The sequence below is a fragment of the Scyliorhinus canicula genome, chromosome 14, assembly GCF_902713615.1.
Source record: "Scyliorhinus canicula chromosome 14, sScyCan1.1, whole genome shotgun sequence".
NCBI lineage: Eukaryota > Metazoa > Chordata > Chondrichthyes > Carcharhiniformes > Scyliorhinidae > Scyliorhinus > Scyliorhinus canicula.
This window is the reverse complement of record NC_052159.1, coordinates 71,983,738-72,004,832: the sequence shown is the minus strand read 5'-3', so window position 1 is coordinate 72,004,832 and position 21,095 is coordinate 71,983,738. Positions and strand designations below refer to the sequence as shown.

General features: G+C 45.9%; 1 protein-coding gene across 1 annotated transcript in view; it reads left to right on the top strand.

Moving 5' to 3' along the window:
* LOC119977312 (transmembrane protein 182-like) overlaps window positions 1-21,095 on the top strand; it is a 172,284-nt gene that overhangs the window by 123,565 nt on the left and 27,624 nt on the right. The window lies entirely within an intron of this gene.

Genomic DNA, 21,095 nt, shown 5'->3' with positions numbered 1-21,095 from the left:
CACTTTTTCATTTCCCTGGCCCCGCTCTTTTTCACCCTTTTCTATCTCCCTGCCTCCGCTCTCGGTTTTGGTCTTTCACACACCCTTTTATTACTCAGCTCCGCTTTGGACTGTGGTAGGAAACCGGAGCACCTGGAGGAAACCTCTGCAGACACAGGAGAATGTACACACTCCATACCAAAAGTCACCCAAGGTTGGAATCGAACCCGGGTCCCTGATGCTGTGAGGCAGCAGTGCTAACCCCTGTTGCAAATGGAGCATCTTGAGATAGAAAGATAGCGAGAAAGGAAGCATCTTGAAATTGAGCTCCAGAGAAAGAGGGTAGAAAAGAAACAGGAAAAAGAAATGAAAATATATATTTTGTAAACAGAAACAAAATAAGAAATGGAGACTCGAAAGTTTGAGCTCGAGTTTCAAAGAGCGAAAGAAATCAGACAGCATGCATTAGCGAGAGAAATGTTTAGAATGAAGGAAGAAGGGGGAGAGAAAAGTTCAGTGGAGAATTCTGATACCACAAAGCGTTTTGCTTTAACCACAAAACTTTGTTTGGTGCCCAAGTTTACAGAGGATGGAATTCAAAGATATTTCCCCGCATTTGAAAGGATAGCTGTGAAGTTGAAGAGGAAAAAAGATGCTTGGACCTTAATGTTACAGAGTGTCCTGACAGGTACAGCTATGTGTACACCAGCCTGGCTGAAGGGTAGTCTGCAGACTATGACGTGATTAAAAGAGTAATATTCACTGCTTATGAGATTATCATCAAAACATAGAAAATAGAAGAAGGAATAGCCTGCTCCAATATTCAATATGATCATGGCTGATCATCCAACTCAGTAACCTGTTCCTGTTTTCCCTCCATATCTGTTGATCCCATTAACCCCAAGAGCTATATGTAACACCTTCTCGAAAACATACAGGGCAAAATTCTCCTTTTCGGGTATTTTCTCCCGCCGGAGTAGAATTGCAACCAATTTACGATTCCCCCTGGGATGCAAATCGGGAAGAAATTCCGCAACCGGAAGAAGGGATCGGGAGGGGGACATCCGGGGGAAGGGGCTGAAGTACAGGCCAAGGCTACCGTGTAGCCTGTGGGAACTGGTTGGGTATGGGAGTACTCACCATGCTAACATGCCTGCCCCTTTACCCCCTGCAGAAAATGGATTACGGAGCACATCCGGGTGTGGCTGGCATTTGCCTGGCTGCCACAGCCCTGGCAGATGCACTGAGGCTGCAAGTGCAGGAGCTGCTCAGGGAGAATCCCAGAGGAGCAGGATCCAGCCGGTGATGATGGAGAGCCGGCTGCCCAATAGGTCAAGGAGGAAGTGGTTGTGTCAGGCCTCACGTGTACCGGCAGCATCTGTTGTATAAGGAACTGCCAGAGCGGACCGGACGTGCCACCCATGATTGAAGCTCAGCAGGGAGACCATGTGACATCTGTGACGATCATATCACAACTGGAATTGAGGGGATATAGGGTATGCCTCTCCTCGGTGGCAGTCAAGGTGATGGTCGCCCGGGCCCTGTCTGGGATCTCCCATACCTCTGTGCACAGGTGTTTTCGCATCTTAACAGATGCTCCTTATGCCCGGGCCGCACAATACATTACCTCTGATGTGGACCGGGATGTCGCGGGGTTAGGGGACATTAACTGGTTCCTCATCATCTGGTAGTGACCCTGCAAGACAAAAGACAAGACGCATGGTGAGATTGTGCTAGGTGTGGTGTTGTTGGGGGTGTTGGGGGTGTGTGACCCATGTACCATAAGGACATCACAATGCATTGGGGGCTCACTTGGTTGTCCCATGCCGACCTCCACCTCTGCGACTGGCTACTCCTCCATACCGCTGTCTAAGTCCACGCCCTATGCTTCCCGGTCCTCGCGGTGGGTCCCACAGCACTCATGGCCATGTCACCTGTGCCCAAACCCGGTTGACATTGGAAGGTGGCAACCTCCTTTACAACACGGAGAGCAGGGTGTCCCACCTCTCCTGCACAGCACTCAGCATTATTTCAAGCTGTGCATCCGCGAATGTCTGGGCCATTGTCCAGGGTGGCATCTTCTTGGCTGAAATGTGAGTATGTGGGGAGTGGAGAGCTTATATGCAGCTCCAGCTTGTCAGGCTCTCCAATGCCAATCCCACGAAGCAAATTGAACGGAGGCATCAGTTTGAATTGCACTAGATGCAAGTGCTGACCCATATGCATGTCCTGAATTCTCCGGGACCGGCGCCTCCATCGGGACTACGAATCTCAAATGGAGAATCCTGCCCATTGTATTTAATTCCCTCATCTAAATCATTAATTAACAATTGAATTTTAGGACCAGCAGGAAAAAGCCTAATCAGACATTCATTGAATTTGCAGGAGAAAAAGAAATGTTGCGGGATCTGTCGTGATATGCATAAGCACTTGTACATGTAAATATGTTTAACCTCCAACCACTAGGTGGCAGGCAACTTATACCATGTGACACTGTCACCGAGGGGGAGTCTGTAGGAGAAGTTGTTGTGGTTAGTTATGTTGTGATTGTTTCAATTTGTTAGTATTAGTTTACAACCCACAGTTTGTTATAGAATAATAAATTTGACTAGTCTAGAACTAGATTGTTCATTGGTGTACTGACTCAATCATTGTCCAGCACTGGAACATAACTGGATCAATTGTCTCAATCACTGACGTTAGAGAAAAAAATGAGAATGTGAGGGAAATTATGATTACAGAAGAATCCTGAAATAGCATTCTAACAATCATTATTTAAATGAGCGTCAAGTAGCTGGGAGGCAGCAGTTTTGTCTGATATCTATGGCATCTGGCACAGATGTGGTGAAATCATCATGTGGGAATCAATAGGGAAATGGGAGAAATAGAAAATCAGGTCATGGATAAGGTTGGAGGGAACAGAAAAATAATTAAGGCGATAGACTGGACCCGAAAAGTGAGAGGAAGAAATGCTTCCATTGCCATAAAACTGGACATGCTGAAAATTAATTGGGAGACTTATTACAGTAATAGGGATGCCTAAAAAAATCTTTTGGAAAAACTAACTTGGGGAAGGAGACAAGTGACAAAACAGTAGCCATAGTGCAAATGCAAAGTGAAATCTCAAAATCTATCAAAGAGGCAGAGTTAATTCCTCAGAATAGTTAAATGAATTTGACAAAACAAATTCTGGAAAGGTTTAAAGATTTTGTTCACAGAGGAGAGCTGCCATTGATTGGCACCTGATAGTTAACACTTTGGGTGCTGAGCCCCCAAGTATTGGCTTCCATCCACCTGCGGGAGGGTATAGGTGCCCATCAATCACCCCATTCAGCACATGACTGGTAGCAGCACCTCATTCACCTGTGAAATTGGAATGCACGTCAATTGAACACCGTCAACTGTCCCCAGACCTCACCTTTGGTGTGAGGTGGGGGGAGGGGCATGTGGTCCACTGGGGGTTCTGAAGGGTGGAGGCACTTCTGTCAGGTGGATTTGAGAGGGGCAATTATGGGCGATTGGCCACTGTGTGAGAGGGGAGAGAGTGAGGCTCATTGGAAAGCTGCTTGCATGAATGGACGTCCCAGATCGTGAGAGGGTGCGGCTATAAATGTGATGGTAGAAGGATCCAGGAGGTAGAGTTGCAGGAGTCTCAGCACTTGTCCTGGCCCAACAGGTTTGAGATTCTTGCTCCCTGTCCAGATGAGAGCGGGCACTGTGGACAGGATGAGCAAACTGACCACAGCACCATGGTACAGGGAACCATTCAAGTGGGGGGAAAAAAAAGAAATGTCGTCGTAATCGGGGATAATATAAATAGGGGCAGGGTCACTTCTCTGTGACCAGGATCGAGAATAACAAAAGTTGTGTTGCCTACCTGGTGCTCAGGTTTGGGATAACTCATCTGGGTTGCAGAGGAACTTTGAGTGGGAGGATAAATATCTGGTTATCATTGTCCACGTCGGTACCAATTGCTTTGGTAGAATAAGGGTAAAGGTTGTGCTGAAGGAATATGAACAACTAGGGACTAAATTAAAAAGCAGAACCAAAAAGGTAATAATCTCCAGATTACTACTTGAGCCACGAGCTAATTGGCACAGTGTCAATAAGATTAAAGAGGTAAACGCGTGGCTCAAAGATCAGTGTGCAAGAAATCGGTTTGAATTCATGAGATATTGGCACCACTTTAGAGGAAGGATGGAGCTTTTCCGATGGGACGGTCATTATCTGAATCAAGCTGGAACCAGAGTCCTGGCGAATCAGATAACTAGGGCTATAGATAGGGCTTTAAACTAAATAGGAGGGGGAGGAGCGTTCAGTTGTATGGAAAATTATAAAGTTAAAAGAAAAGGTGGGAGTGCAGGTTAATGATGAGGACTTTAAACTAGATAAAGGGGCTGAGAGCTCAGGAGAGGTGAGTAAAGTTTGTAGAACACATCTAAAGCAGAGAGTATAGAAAGCAGAAGGAACCTAACTGCATGCACAATAAAAAAGGGGACAACTATGAGAAGGCGGGCAATCAATGCAGCATTGAGGGTGTTGTACCTAAATGTATGCAGTATACAAAACAAAGTAAATGAGCTTGTTGAGCACATTGAAATAGGTCGGTACGATGTTGTGGGTATCACTGAGAGACATGGCTGCAAGGGGATCAGGGCTGGGATCTAAATATCCAAGGAAATGCGTCCTATCGAAAGGAAAGGCCGATGGGCAGAGGGGGTGGGGTTGCCTTGTTGGTAAGAAATGAAGCTAAATCAACAGCAAGAAGCAATATAGGGGCAGAAGGCATAGAATCTGTGTGGGTAGAGTTGCAGATTCACAAAGGAAAAAAGACCCTGACCCTGATGGGAGTTATGTACAACCCTTAGTAGTAGTTAGGGTGTGGGGCAGAAAATAAATCAGGAGATAGAAAAGGCATGTAAAAAAGGCATGTACAATAATCATGGGATTATTGCAATATGCAGGTGGACTGGGAAAATCAGGTTGGTAGTGGATCCCAAGAAAAAGTATTTGTGGAATGTCTAAGATTTTTTTTGGAGCAGCTTGTGACAGAGCCCACTGGGGAACAAGCAATTCTAGATTTGGTGATGTGTAATGAGGCAGACTTGATAAGGGTACTTAAGGTGAAGAAACCGTTAGGCAGCGGTGACCACAATATGATAGAATTTACCCTGCAGTTTGAGAGGGAGAAGCTGAAATCCGATGCAACAGTGATATAATTAAATAAGGGTAACTACAAAGACATGAGAGAGGAGCCGGCCAGAATTGATTGGAAGGGGAACCTAGCAGGGAAGCAGTGGAACAGCAATGGCAGGAGTTTTGGGGGGTTATTCGGGAGGCACAACGGAAATTCATCCCAAGGTGGAGGACAAGGCATCGGTGGCTGATGAGGGAGGTCAAGAACAGCATAAAGGCAAAGGGAAAAGCACACAAAGTGGTTAGGATTAGTGGGAAGCCAGAGGATTGGGGTGCCTTTAAGAGCAAGCAGAGGACAACTTAAAAAGCAATAAGAGGGAGAGGGTGAAATATGAGCGTAAGCTCACTCGTAATATAAAAGAAGATTGAAAGTGTTTTTTCCGATACATAAAAGGTAAGAGACAGAGGCAAGAATGGACATTGGGCCACTGAAAAATGAGACTGGAGAAGCCATAATAGGAAGCAAAGAAATGACAGAGGAACTGAATAGTTACTTTGCATCAGTCTTCACAGTGGAAGACACCAGTGGCAGACCAGAACTTCAAGAGAGTCAGGCAGCAGAGGTGAATGTAGTGGCCATCACGAAGGAGAAGGTGCTGGGGAAACTGAAAGTTCTGAAGTTGGATAAATCAGGCCGGGTCGACTACATCCCAGGGTTCTGAAGCAGATAGCAGGGGTCAGTGTTGGGACCACAACTATTCATGATATACATTAATGATCTAGAAGAAGCAACTGAGGGCATTGTTGCTGTGTTTGCAGGTGATACAAAGATATGTAGAGGGACAGGTTGTGTCGAGGAAGCAGGAAGGCTGCAAATAAGACAGGCTAGGAGAGTGGGCAAAAAAGTGGCAGATGGAATATGGAAGTGCACTTTGGTCGGAAGATATTTTCTAAATGGGAAAAAGCTTTGGAAATGAGAAGCACAAAGGTACTTAGGAGTCCTCGTTCAGGATTCTCTTAAGATTTGCAAACATGTTCAGTTTGCAGTTAGGAAAGCAAATGCAATGTTCGCATTCATTTAGAGAGGGCTAGAATACAAGAGCAGGGATGTACTGTTGAGGTTGTATAATGCTCTAGTGAGACTCCATTTGTAATATTGTGAGCAGTTTTGGGCCCAAGCAGCTCCCTGGAGGTGACAGGAAATTGTATCAGATTGACACAATTCTTCACTTGTGGTTTCAGGCCAGTTTCAAATTCAAAGAGTGAACGCTTTTGCGAATCATGAATGCAGTTAGCTGGTCCAAGGGGGCTCTAAAGGGCACATAAGTGCAGGAGATGACCACGTGCACTTTAGGGAAATAAACAATGCCCCCAACCCCATCACCTGTCCTCTTCTGAATCCCTCTTCACTCTTCGATGCCTGTAACCATACTCCCACCCGTCACCGACCATTGACTCACCCTTGCCAGTCCAGAACCTCTACCTAGCTGCCATTCTCTGTTCCTCTCCCCTGTACTGGAGACTTCAAAAATGAAAAGTGCTGACCTCAGCCACAATTGCCCAAAGCCGACTGTTGCTCATCACCTTTAAATGAACATGGACCAAATGGTATGAAATTCTCATGTGGTACTGACTTTATCTTGAATGTAGGATGGTTGTACAAAAGGTTTTAAGATAATGAGTATTCATGGAATGAAAATGTGTTACAAGGAAGAACCTGCCACAGGCAGGGGCAAGGGCCAACACACCACAAACACAACACCGACATCATCTCTAAATCTGAACCTGCTGCCGGGAAGTGGGGATTTTGGCTCCCACCTAAATTACGTTCACCATGTTTCCTGCTCCTGCAGGCTCCATAGGATTCTCCCCAATATGTGAGATTTTGAATCCATTAAAGTTTAAAGTTTGATGGATGTGGGCATTGTTGGCTGGGCCGGCATTTATAGTGTCATGTGAGAGTACCTTTAAGAAATGGTTGTTTATAAATGGGTGTGTATATAAATATCTGTAGTGAGGGTACCTTTAAGAAATGGGTGTTTATTACTGCAGTGATGTCAGAGAGTGGGTGGAGCTGGGCTGTCTGTCAGCTTTGTACTTTCATTTTAGGCCGTTTGCTGCAGGGTCTGTTTTAGTTTCTTTTTCAGACCTGGATAGCTGCAGTCACAGCCAGAAGATGTATTAGAGTTTAGCACAGGGCTAAATCGCTGGCTTTGAAAGCAGACCAAGCAGGCCAGCAGCACGGTTCGATTCCCGTAACAGCCTTCCCGAACAGGCGCCGGAATGTGGCGACTAGGGGCTTTTCACAGTAACTTCATTTGAAGCCTACTCGTGACAATAAGCGATTTTCATTTTTTTCTTTTTCTCTCTGTAATCTAAAGACTGTAAATCGATCCTGGTGATTTAAAATTAATAACAGTAGTGACTTTAACCTGATGTGCTTCTGGTAAAAGGTGTTTTAAGTCTTATGGATGTTAAAAGGAAAGCTTAAAGGATTACTTAGTGTTATATTCTTTGGGGGTTGTATTTGAATTAATGGTTACTAAGATGTTCACTGTATGTTTTATAAAGGTGAACTTGAGTTCATAGAATAAACATTGCTTTGCTTTAAAAAATACTTTTCCATTTCTGCTGTATCACACCTGTAGAGTGGGTTGTGTGCTCCCATACCACAATCTACTAAAAGTTGTGGGTCAGATGAACTCCATGATGCACTTTGGGGTTCTCTAAACCCTGGCCCATAACAATAGAATGATAACATTTGCAGTGCAGAAGGAGGCTATTCGGCCCATCGAGTCGGCACCGGCCCTTGGAAAAAGCAACGTAACCCAGTAACCCCACCTAACATTTTGGACACAAAGGGGCAATTTAGCATGGCCAATCCACCAACCTTGTACATCTTTAGATTGTTGGGGGAACCGAAACACTCTGAGGAATCCCACACAGAGATGGGGAGAAAGTGCAAACTCCACACAGACAGTCACCAGAGGCTGGAATTGTACCTGGGTCCCTAGAGCTGCGAGGCAGCAGTGCTAACCACTGTGCCACCGTGCCGCCCATCCCAAACCACATTTGGCTGGATTCTTCGGCCGCGCCCGTTGCAAGATTACCATGGGCGGGATGCGGACCACTTAAAGATCTCTTGACCTTGGGCAGGAATTTCTGGTTGCCGGCGAGGGCGTCGGAGAATCCCACACATTGAGTCAACCACATTGCTGTGCATCTGGAGTCACAGGTAAAGATGGCAGATTTCCTTCCCTGCGGAGCATTAATGAACCAGATGGGTTTTTATGACAAGCAACAATGGTTGTGGTCATCATTCGACTTTATAATTCCAGATTTTTATTGAATTCATATTTCACCATCTGTCATGGCATCATTGGAACCCAGGTCCCAAGTCCTGCCCTGGGTCCTTCGTTCAGTGACAATATCACTGTACCACCGTCTCCCCAGTACAGCAATTCTATTCATGCTATTCATGAAAATGCTCTCAAGTAAATCAAATGTGACCTGAAAAATCAGTAAATTCTATAACTAAACAGGTTCACTAGTTCAAGATTAAGTCACATGGTTGAGCCGGCAAAGAAGAGATATTGTCGTCTTTTTTTCTTGTTCTCTTTCCAATCCTGGCAACAGCTGAGAACTAATCAGAGAGATTTGACTGAGTTGAAAAAATAAAATTGTGGTTGCAGATGAACTTTTGGCAAGTTTGAAGGAATTTTAAAGAGGTTAATTCTGAACCTCGGCAATTATAATTTTTCAACGTGTTCACAACCCTGGCGAACACTGCCATCTACAGTTTGGCTCTGTCAGGTCTGAATACAGCTTCATTCACAGCCTGGCAGTGAAGGATAATTCAGATAGATGCTGACAATTCTGACATTGTTGCCCTAACACGAACAAGTGATGACAGGTTGTCCTCAAGCACACAAATGTTGGTGCAATGTAAAATTACAATCCATCAATTAAACAGTTGCCAGTTGCCAACTGACTTAGCCACTTACGTCCTTCATAATGAAATGGTGACTGACCCAGAAGAAGCCCACTCATAATTTGCTCATCTATTCACTCACCACTACACACAAGCAATACATTCACAACAAACTTAATTTGTGTGCATTAAGCTTGTCAGAAATAATTGTTATGTAGCAAGTTAAAAAGAAAGACTAATTTAGGCCAATCAAGTTTTAATAATTTAACATGCTGTCAATTAACCTTCACGTCTTAAGTCTTTGTGATTAAAGCAAAATATCTTGACAAGGAATTCCCGGAGCAGAGAAATATATGGCTGTGGGTAAAATGGAGAAGAAAATGTGATTTGCAGGTGAGTGAGACTAATAGAAAATTATAAAGTAATGCCGTTGTGCTTTATCACAGCTCAAGAGTCTTGCTCCCATGATAAAGCCAATTCAAGAAGCCCACCAAAAAATAAATACTTTAGTTGTTATGGACTATTCGGTTGTTGTTGGAAAGCAATTTCTTTTTCATTTTGCTCAGAAGAGGAGAAATATAAATATTGAGTTCATTGTTGCAGTAGTGTTAGCAAAGGCAAAATGCTTCAAGTTCAATTTTTAATATGATTTGATCAAAATCTATAGTACGGCCTGGGAATTTTTTTTACAATCTACTTTTGGCCTCAGTATATTTTGAGTTTTATGTTACAAGTGACCAAATCAGGATTTAGATCAGTTTTTGATCATCACTTTTATTTGAACCTGAGAGGCATAAATAAGTTCTCAAAACTCAAGCAGTTAATTTTCAGGTTGGAAAGCAGCTTCCATCAATTTAGATAAACTAAAATTTAACTCTCATCCTTAACAGTGTGTTACATAACAATATACTTTAGCAGCAAATATCAAATTTTACATAGTTTGTGTAGTATCTTTACATTTTGTGAGAATTTCTGATGTGAAATGTTAGTAGCTGTTTTGAAAAGAACATTGGGTTGGATCCTCCGTTTTGGGGACTAAGTCCCCACTTGGTCGTGAAAACGGTGGTCTTTTACGCCAGGAAAACTGGCATCAAAAGGCCACTGATAGATTTGCTGGTGGCTAGCAGGGAGGGGGCATAGAGCTCGCAACTCTAGCTGCCGATACAGCCCCCCGCACGTCCGGTTCAGGGGCCACGCATGCACACGGTAGCGGCCTGTAGCGGCCTGCAGCGGCCGCGCCGTGCTCCAGGGTGAACTCAGCCCGCGGACCTGGACCACCAAAGTAATGCCCCCATCGGCTGCTCGCGCGCCCTAGACCGCACTCCCACAGTGCCCCTAGCCCTGAATGGGGGGGGCCCCGCCCGCCGTTCGGCCCTCCCCAGACTTTGGCAGCCCCGGACTGAGTCCGCAGCCACCTCTCGAAGTTCCGAAACGGCTGGGACCATGAGAGTCCCATGGCATCAGGAATTCGGCCGGTTGGCGATGGAGCATCGCGGGACGGGCCTCAGGCAATGGACTAAGGCGGTGGATAATCGGCGCGGCGTACTCCTCGAGTACGGCGATTTTCAGGGGATTAGAATTGAAAAATCGGTGCTACTCCCAATTTCCGCGCCAAAACAGAATCTCCGCCCCGTCGGCGTACGCAATTTTGGCGTTGTGGGGGTGCAGAATCCAGCCCATGGACTGCATTCATCTTTCTTACTTGGCCATCGTGTGGAAATCATGACACATCCTGATGTGGTCTTTCCAGAGCTTCACTACTGTAAATCTTCTTATGTTCCTTGGACATCCTCTCTCCCACAATCTGCAGTTTAGCAAAAAATTTATTTTTGGATCACACTGAATTTGTGTGGAAGTGACAGGGGTGGTGCAGGAGACATCCCAAGAAAATTCCAGGTACGCATGATTTACCCATCTTTCCTCCCACCCTTTGCAGTCTTAGATAATGGACATTTCTTCAACTAGATTTTTCAATGAAAACCATTGATTAATCTGACTGAATTTTCATCCTAATGTTGAAGTACCACTGTGGAACAAATAAATCTTTCCTTGCGGTCCTTACCTGGTTTGGCCTAGAAAAATCCACTTCCACAACAAAGCGATCGGTTCTTAATTACCCTCTGAAATGGCCTAGTAGTAAGCCACTCATTTAAGGCCAATCAGGTTTTAGCCACAAATGCAGTCCTTGCAAATGGCAGTAGGCCCTATGAATGAATTTAAAAGAAAAGGAGGAATTGTCTATTGTAGCAATTCTGTTTTTGGCCACTGGATGGCACAGGCTGCACATATATACATAAAAAAATGAGGCAAGCCATATATTCAGGCCTAGAAATCTGATTCAACCTAAAAATGGGTGCACAGCAGCAGGGCAAGTGGGGGTGGGTGGGGAAGTCGTAGGGGGATTGGTGTGGATAGTCTAGGATGTATGCTGCACGTGCCACTTCATGTGGACATATAACAGCACTGTGAAATTCACTTGACCAGCTCATTTTCATGAGTCTGACATTCCCTGCTGTTTTGTTGCTCACCTGTTTGAGATATGGGAAATCAAGCTTCACTGTAATTCTTTAAAGGCAGCTATTATCTTTTAATGGAGAAATTTACTCTGGCTGAAGATAGCAGGAACTTCACAATTGGAGAGATGGAGGTTGTTTTCTGATGCAACCTTGGCAGCCCTTGACCAGGCTGTGGACTGGAGTAGATTTCTCAATAAAACAAATTCTTAGTCTGATTCAATTTTCACCCTCATGCTGAAATATGCAGCATAAATAAATATTTACAATGGTTATGCCGTCTTTACGTGGGTTTGGTCTATACCATTTCAGTTCCACAACAAAGTGATTGGCTCTTAATTGCTCTCTGAAATGGCTGAGCAAGCCACTCAGTTATGGCCAATCCATGGTGGAGGGAAACATGCTCAGGCCAACACCATCAACAGTGGGAAGAGGTCACTGGAGAGACCAATATCAAATTCTTAGCTCTCAGCAAATGGCTATAATGCGAGAAAACAATTGAAACAGTCCAATAACTTCACCAGATTTGTAAAGGTAAGAACCTGGGGCGTGATTCTCCGACCCCTACGCCAGGTGGGAGAATCGCGGGAGTGCCGGGAGATTCCCACCACGCCGCCCTGGCACCCGCACCCAATTCTACCACCCCCTCCAAAACGGCATGCCGCTCGGAGAATCACCGCTCGCCATTTCTAACAGGCGAGCGGCGATTCTCCAGCCCGTTGGGCCAAGCGGCCTGCCCAGTCCGACGGGTTCACGCCAGCGCCAACCACACCTGGTCGCTGCCGGCGTGAACAGCGTGCGAATGCTGCGTGTGCGGCCTGTGTGGGGGGGAAAGGAGGATCGAGCACCAGGGGGGTGCTCAGTAGGGGTCTGGCCCGCGATCGGTGCCCACCGATCGGCGGGCCAGTCTCTCTAAAGGACGCACTCTTTTTCCTCCGCTGTCCCGCAAGATCACTCCGACATATCTTGCGGGGCGCCCGTGGGGAGGACAGCAATCACGGGTTGGTGCCGGCCAACCTGCGCATGCACAGGTGACGTCATTTAAGCGCCGCCGGCCGCGTCATTTACACAGCGCCGCTTTGACGTGGCGAAAGGCCCGGCGCACAAAATTGACACGGCGCCGCTCCTAGCTCCCTGGGGGTGGGAGAATAGGGGGGTGAGGAGTGGCCTCCGACGCCGGAGTGAAACACTCCAATTTTCACTCCGGCATCGGCACTTTGTCTCCCATTGGGAGAATTTCGCCCCTGAACTGCATTTCCACCTTCAGCAATCACATTACTCACAGCTCTCCCCTTTCTCACTCCTCTTCACTTTGCTACCAGCATGGCACCACTTTTCATTCTAACCCCTACTCCTCTTACTCACACATTCTCAACTCCCCACTCTCACTACTAGCACTCAGCTCTTCAAATTGTGGATACAGCATATAAATTAAGCAATCATGACAGACTCATTCTCAAAACAGTCCACAGGGTTGTCACAAACACAATCCTCATAGGAGAACGCTGCACATAAGATGAGGTGGTAGGAGAATTCTAGGCCCACCAGTTAAAGAACCATCCGCCAGAAGCTATTTAAATTGCTAACGTGGGATGGTTCTGTCAGTTTAGCGCTGCTAGTTACTCTGAAAAATTAGAAGGAAAAGAGTTGGTTCTATCTCCAGAATAAATGTTTTATACTCTAGATCGAGCCTCGCCGGGAACGTACATGACCCCTCAGCATATCCCCATACGTCTACCCCCGACTCGACACCCCCCTCCTGGTCTGACCCCCCCTCCCCCCAGGTGGGGCACTCAGGCCCCCCTTTGATCTGCCCCCCTTCCTTCTGTCCGAATCCCCCCCCCCCCAGTCCGTTCCATCCCGCCCCTCTGGTCCAACCCCCAAACCCCCCCCAGTGCTGGTCTCACCCCCACTCACCTCTCTGCAACCCAGTTACTCCATGCCGATGCAGCCAGGGGTGTGATTCGCTGCTACTGTCTCACCCCGGCTGAGAGAGGAAGATTGGGTGTGACAGGGGCTTTGTAATTACAGAAAGGGTAAGTCCATTCAGAGTGGCAATCCGCTGAAGCTTGCCACCTCCATGAAGTTCTGCCCATTATTTCCATTCTTAGACTTAGAACAGTACAGCACAGAACAGGCCCTTCGGCCCTCGATGTTGTGCCGAGCAATGATCACCCTACTTAAACCCACGTAACCCGTATAACCCAACAATCCCCCCCATTAACCTTACACTACGGGCAATTTAGCATGGCCAATCCACCTAACCCGCACATCTTTGGACTGTGGGAGGAAACCGGAGCACCCGGAGAAAACCCACGCACACACAGGGAGGACGTGCAGACTCCACACAGACAGTGACCCAGCCGGGAATCGAACCTGGGACCCTGGAGCTGTGAAGCATTGATGCTAACCACCATGCTACCATGAGGCCCATTGTCTGTGGTACTAATTATTAACTATTATCATTACTTCCCTATCTGCTTGGTTTGTAACAAATCTACTGAGGAATCCAAGCAAGTATTTTATAACGATTCTAACTCACTGTATTGTTATCAGTACCAATGTATATATAGGTGTCCTCTAAGTAAGGTCAGCTGTGCTTTTCACCTTGATTTCAATTTCTCACCATAGCACATGTTCTTCAAGTCTGATATTGTTACATTTGTTTGCTGCTGTTCTTGTTTTAAGATATAGGACAATTGCCTCCCATAGCTGCTTGTCTCACTTCTTGACCTGATGGCCCAGCCACACTCTGCACAAAGCCTGTCCCTGCCTTTATACTGTTGACTATGACCTGTAGGTCACTGCTGGTAAATCTGACTTTCACTGCCTCTGCTGTCCTCTCAATGCTCCTGCAATGGTACCACGGGATATACACTCCCAAACAGACAGCTAAGACTTCAGTTTAATGTTTCACTCAAAATGTGGCAACTTTGATAATGCAGTATTGCACTGAAATTTCTGCTTACATTATGTGCTCACCTTCTGTAGTGTTACTTGAATCGATGATATTCTGACTCAGAGGTGAGAGGAGTGCTTCTGAACTAAACTAATATTTAAAATGGCAATATTAGTGTAATGAAAAGGTGCCGGGGACTCGTACGCTGCAAATGTTATGATCCTATTCAAAAGAGGGATAAACCTGGTCAATACAGGCCAGTCGGTTTGACATCAGCAGTGAAACAAATATTAGACCATTATCAAGGAAAAACAACATTTTATTTGAAGAATTTTATAAAAGCAATGAGGGACAAGCAGCAGACAGTTGTTAAAGGACAAACAAGCCTGACTAACCTGATGTGTTTTTTGATGAAGCAACAGAAAGGGTTTTTAAAGGTGGCACAATAGATGTTAAATGTGCAAAATTTGGCATTTGATACAGTACTGCAGAAAACACAGAACTATGAGGGATTATACATTTATTTGGGTGTGTAATTGGCTAAAAAATAGAAAGTAGAGATAAATCATAATCAACTTTTTTTTCTGACTGGAGGGAAGCCTGAGGTGGTATCCATAGGGCTCAGTATTATGACCACGCCTTTCTTGGATTTGAGTGGAGGCAGTACAGTTTTGAAGTTTGTGGATGATACAAAACTTGGCAGTAGTGAGGAAGATGGACAATTATTTCAGAAGGATGTACAGACAGACTGATGAAATTGGAAGACACATAAATTAATTTGATGTGGAAAAATGTGAAAGGGTGCATTTAGATCGAGTGACTAGGAAGAAACTGTTTATGGGACCTGTTTGAACAAGTCAAGAAACTGTACCTCCTTAAGCAATCAGATTGAAGAATCATTATGAGCATTATGGAGTCTGAAGCAGGAACTGTAACAGATTTGAAATAATTGGCAAAAGAACTGGTGAGGAAATGAAGCCAAGATGTATGAAAAGACGGCAGAAGCAGATTCTGTAGGAACTCTTCAAAGACAATTGGACATGCACTTGAGAAAGACTAATTTGCAGGGGTTTGAGGAAAAAGCTCTGGTGCGAGATTAAATTGGATGGCTCTTTCGAAGACCAAGCATCGGCAGAATGGGTCGAATGGCTTTCTCCTGTGCTGATAAGATTTGAAATCATGTGGCATGATCTCCAGGCTTTAATGCTTTAATTATTTATCAAAACAAATGCAAACAAATTACGGGATTATGTAAGACAACATAGGCTGAATTTTCCCCGCAGCATGCTGAAGAGAGATTGGGGCTGGGGGTTGGGAAGGAGAAGGGAAAATATAGGGGAGCCACCGAGAGATGACTCCCCAATGCATTCCCACCACTGAGGAATATTCTTACAGCAGCCTAGGATATGGATCGGATGTCCACAGTTAAGGTCCCAATCGAGTGATTTGGGGCATTGCCAGCGCTTTGTCTGGAGCCAAGTTTTCATGCACCATATGTGGAGATGCCAGCTCAGTGTAGGCAGCCTTTCTGCAGGAATATGGATGGCCATCTGAGCTGGAAGCACCATGTCACAAAGGGGTGACTGCGGTTATAAAAGGCTGCAGTAGTGGCCAATAGAAATCCAGCTGAGGGGATTTCCCCTCCACCCACTCTGACTTACCGGTCTAGATCTCAGTTTGTTATTGATTGTTGCACGGCTCAGTGAGGCCACCACCTCACTGAGGTGTCCTCATGGTCCCCGAACTGCCTCAGTAGCACCTTCCTCATCCCATAGGGCTGCTGAGATTCTTAAGCTGCTCACCTTCTTATTGGCAAGGCAGCGTCGAGAGTTTGCCAGCTGTCCTTGACCAGGACTGTGAGTGCAATGGCAGCCAGTTAGGAGGCCCCATTCAGGATGAGTCCACTGCTGGTCTTGGTCTTCGTAAGGGTGGGCTCAGGAACCCCGTTTACTCTTGATGTCGGGGTCCTGAAACCCACAACAAAATACAGCTCCATATATCTGCATGTTCAATGATCGTTCTGATCATTCTAAGTTTCACAGACTTTCATGAAATGCTTTCCACCAAAATAAGTGCAGCTTGATCTAATAAACTGACCCCAATTGTTATGGGTCAGGGTTTAGAGAATCCCAAAATGTATCATGGTGTTCACCTGACACACAACTTTTAATAGATTGTGGTATGGGGAGCACATGGCTCACTCCACAGGTATGGTACAGCAGAAATGGACCAGTACTTTTTAAAACAAAACAACGTTTATTCCATGAACTCAACTTAACCTTTTTAAAACAAACAGTGAATATCTTAGCAACCATTCATTCAAAGATAACCCCCAAAGAATACAACACTCAGTAATCTTTTAAGCTGTCCTTTTAACATCCAAAAGACTCAACACACCTTTAAACAGGAGCACATTAGGTTCACATTCACTATTGAGAACATTTATAACTCTGAATTGCCCAAATGATCCAGATATAGTCTTTGGATGGCAGAGATCAACAGGACAGCTCTTTGTTTTACTTCAGCTGCAGCTCACTGGAAAAACCCAGACACACCCAAGCTTTTTCTCAAAGTGAAACTAAAAAGCAGAACCAGAGCTCAGCTCCACCCACACTCTGATATCACTGCAGTAACATGAGCAGCTAACCATTTCTTAAAGCGACATTCTCATGACACTTACCTTTACACTGGCATCCTTTAAACCTTAGTATAATAGGTTGTATTTTCACTGAGTTTGGATGACTTGGGAGCCCTGTCAAAATGACAAACCAGGCTGGGATTCCTGACCACATTCTCGGGATTTCTGATTTTTGAGCCCATCTTTTAAAGGTGCTGGCTGGTTAGGAGTTTTTTAATGGTTGAAATGGCAAGCACTTGAAGCCTCTTTACCTTGTGTAAATAAAGATTGCATAATTGACAGCTTAGGTCAAAGCAACAGAGCTATCTATCAAGCAATGTTTCAACTGGATAATGGTTTTTGGGCTCACAGCCAAGCCTCATAGTATATTCTTGACAATAACAATGGCTATTGACTTTCTGCTGATAGTATAGCTACCCCTCACCATCTGAGGAGCCTGCCAGTTTCATGGAAGGCTACAGCAGCCCAGATGATCTTGGGAGACAGAGGCTCCATTGCCAAATGAGAGGCTGTGGGCAGGAAAGGCAGCTGCCACATCCTCAACAATACAATCAGTGGGTTTCCCCTCCATTGGGTGGAGCCTTTTGACCTTGACATTCCTGAATTGATTATTAATATTTCTATTCTATTTCTCGGACAGCAAAGTGGCACAGTGGTTAGCACAGCTGTCTCACAGCGGCAGGAATCCCGGTTCTATTCCAGTCTTGGGTGACCGTCTGTGTGGAGTTTGTACATTCTCCCCGTGCCTGTGGGGACTTCCTCTGGTGCTCCGGTTTCCTCCCACTGTCCAAAGATTTGCAAGTTAGGTAGATTAGCCATGCTAAATTGCCCCTTGGTGTCCAAAGGATTAGATGGGGTTACTGGGTTATCAGGGTCAGGGCCTAGGTGTGATATCTTTCAGAGGGTCAGTGCAGACTCAATGGGCCAAATGGTCTCCTTCTGCACTGTAGGGACTCTATGGTTCTATGGTTCTATTTACCTTTCTGAGGACATCTTCATGTTGATGCGCTCCCCAGTCGCCAATGTGCCTCCGCAGTTCCCGACAGTTACCCCAATGGGACTGGTCGGGCTTCAGAGCTGCCAGCCCTCTGATTGGGTGGTAGAATTGGGAACCTGCCTGCCATCCTTAATAGGACACTGGCCCCAGTAGCAACAAATCAGGAGGCAGCTTACAATAAAATTACCGAGCTGGTCTCATTGTCACAAGTGCGGGCATGGGACCCCCATTTATCCTGCTGATGTTGGGGCCCTCAAGCCCACAGTAAAATTCAATTCATTATGTCTTGAGTGGGAAGTATTGAGGACTGGAAAATCTGCACAAACCACGGGCTGGATTCTCCCCTACCCGGCGTGACGGAGGGTCCCGGCGTAGGGGAGTGGCGCCAACCACTCGGGTCGGGCCTCCCCAAATGTGGGGAATTCTCCCCACCTTTGGGGGCCAGCCCCGCGCCGGAGCGGTTGGCACCAGAAGACTGGCGCAAAAAACCGGCGCCCCCGGCAGCGGGGCTGGCCGAAAGGCTTTCGCCGGTCGGCGCATGCGCCGGCAGTGACGTCAGCTGCCGCTGGCGTCACCACTTGCGCATGCGCGATGTGGGTTTCTCTTCCGCTTCCGCCATGGCGGAGGCCGTGGCGGCTGCGGAAGGAGAAAGAGTGCACCCAGGGCACTGGCCCGGAGTCTGAGCGGGGGGCCCCGGTCGCGGGTCAGGCCACCGTGGGGTCACCCCCGGGGTTCGATCGCCCCCAGCCCCCCCCCCCCCCCAGGACCCCGGGGCCTGCTCACGCCGCTGATCCCGCCGTTACAGAGGTGGTTCAAACCTCGGCGGCAGGAGATGCCTCCCAGCGGCGGGACTTCGGCCCATCCGGGCCGGAGAATCACCGCAGGGGCCTCGCCGATCGGAGTGGTGAGATTCCCGCCACCGCCACTTCCCGGGTGGCGGAGAATCTCTACCACGGCGGGGGTGGGATTTTCGGTGGCCCCAGGCGATTCTCCGACCCTGCTGGGGGTCGGAGAATTTCACCCCACAGGTGTGATTTCTCTTTCTCTGGTATTGCTGACCACTCATACTTCACTTGTATATTGCCATTCACATCAGGATCTCTGGTACCCCAATTCCTGTGTTGTGTTCCTTCAATAATATGAATTAGTAACCATAAAACCCTCTCAGTTTGTGTCTGTGATCTAGTTCGCACACAATTCTTAAGGTTGCTTCAGCAATGGCCATGAGATCAAGGGAACACATATCTTCTGGGGCACCTGGACACCGGCCCTTAATTGTTGGAATGTCAGGGGCAAGCTTTGTCCGAATAGTCAATTGGCAGAACTGCTCAGAGAGGTTTCCTGTCTGTTGTCTGGATTACCTCAATTGCTCCTCTTTCAATTGAACAAACATGCAAAATGCTTTCTAATATACTCTTCAGTCACAACACACTTTTCTAGAAAGGATACATTGGACTGAAAACATCCCATAGATCAGGCGGTAATGTACTTTACAGCAGCTAATGATAATATGTATCTATTTCTCGAGATCTTTTCATTTTTTGACTGGATTTTACTAAACACAAGAGATTTGTGGATTTAATTTATCTGCAAGCAATAACCTATTAAGTATAAGTAATAAATCAGTAGGAATTAGTGCAACACAAAAGATTTGCTCCTAACAGTCTCTAAGTAAATGTGCCAATGTATGATTACAAGCAAGTGATATACACTACGTGTAGCCTTGATTTGGGTTGTCTTACAGTACATATGGGTTGGAGATCAATATTTGCAATATTATATTGAAATTCCATGCACTGTTAATAAACAAACCCAAAATTAGCATGGGATTTTTCATCCTGTCATTGTTACCTGGAATGCGTGGGGCAGAGGTATATTATGCACAGGATAGCCACAGGCTATGGGTATGACTAGAGAGATTAAGCCATGATGCATGCTGATCTGAGAGCTTTTGTCTGCAGTTATATTTATTCAAGTACAAAAACGTAAATATGTCTGATACAGATTTTAACTGCACAAAGAAAATGTTAAATGTTGAAGTGAAATAATCATCGGCATTATTACCAAAAACAACAGAAAAGACCTCCAGAGGTTAATTTCATTTTCTGTTGCTTATTACTTTTGACGCTTGAAAAATGTGAAACAGAGTGGTAATAGCACCTGCTGGAGCCACCGTGAATTAACACACACAACTGGAATGACAAATTATTAAGGATTGGGTTCATGACTGTGTCCACTGATCTGAATTTAGTTTTCTCACTCTATCTAATTCAATATATATTCCCCAGACAATTCCCTGAATGCCTTCATCAGGACAGGATGTTATACAGTATTGCTTTGAAAATCTAGCGTATTACAGGAGCAATTCCCTCCTGTTTATAGCACTTTTACGTAGAGAACAAACAAGAGGCTATATTTTTATTAATGAACCAGGTTGTGAAATGCTGAAAAGTACTTTTCTTTGATGGAAAAACAAGTTTCATCTGCCTTCCTGATCCCATGCCAGTTTTATGTGGCATTTTTATGGCAAACACACATGCACTTCCTTCGAGGTAGGGGTCCCCATTGTCCCATAGAATCAATAGGATCCCTACAGTGCGGAAGGAGGCCATTCACCCCTTCGAATCTGCACCGACCCTCCAAAAGAGCCTAACAAGGCTCACTCCCCGCCCTATCACCATTAACACCCCCATTGATCATGGCCAATCCATTTAATCAGCACACTTTGTGGGAGGAAACCGGAGCACTTGGGGGAAATCCACACTGATATGGGGAGACAATACTCCACACAGTCACCCAAGGCTGGAATCAAACTAGGTCCCTGGCACTGTATGGCAACAATGCTAACGGCTGTGCCATTGTGCTGCTTTTGTGAGGACAAGAGGAAAATTGTATTTCATCCCAAACACTATTTTGTCTGTGCATGTGGGTTTTGGATACAATAAAACCCCTGTCTTTTGGTGAGTTTGTGAGCACTGGGGTAAGCCTGCTGAGGATTTGGG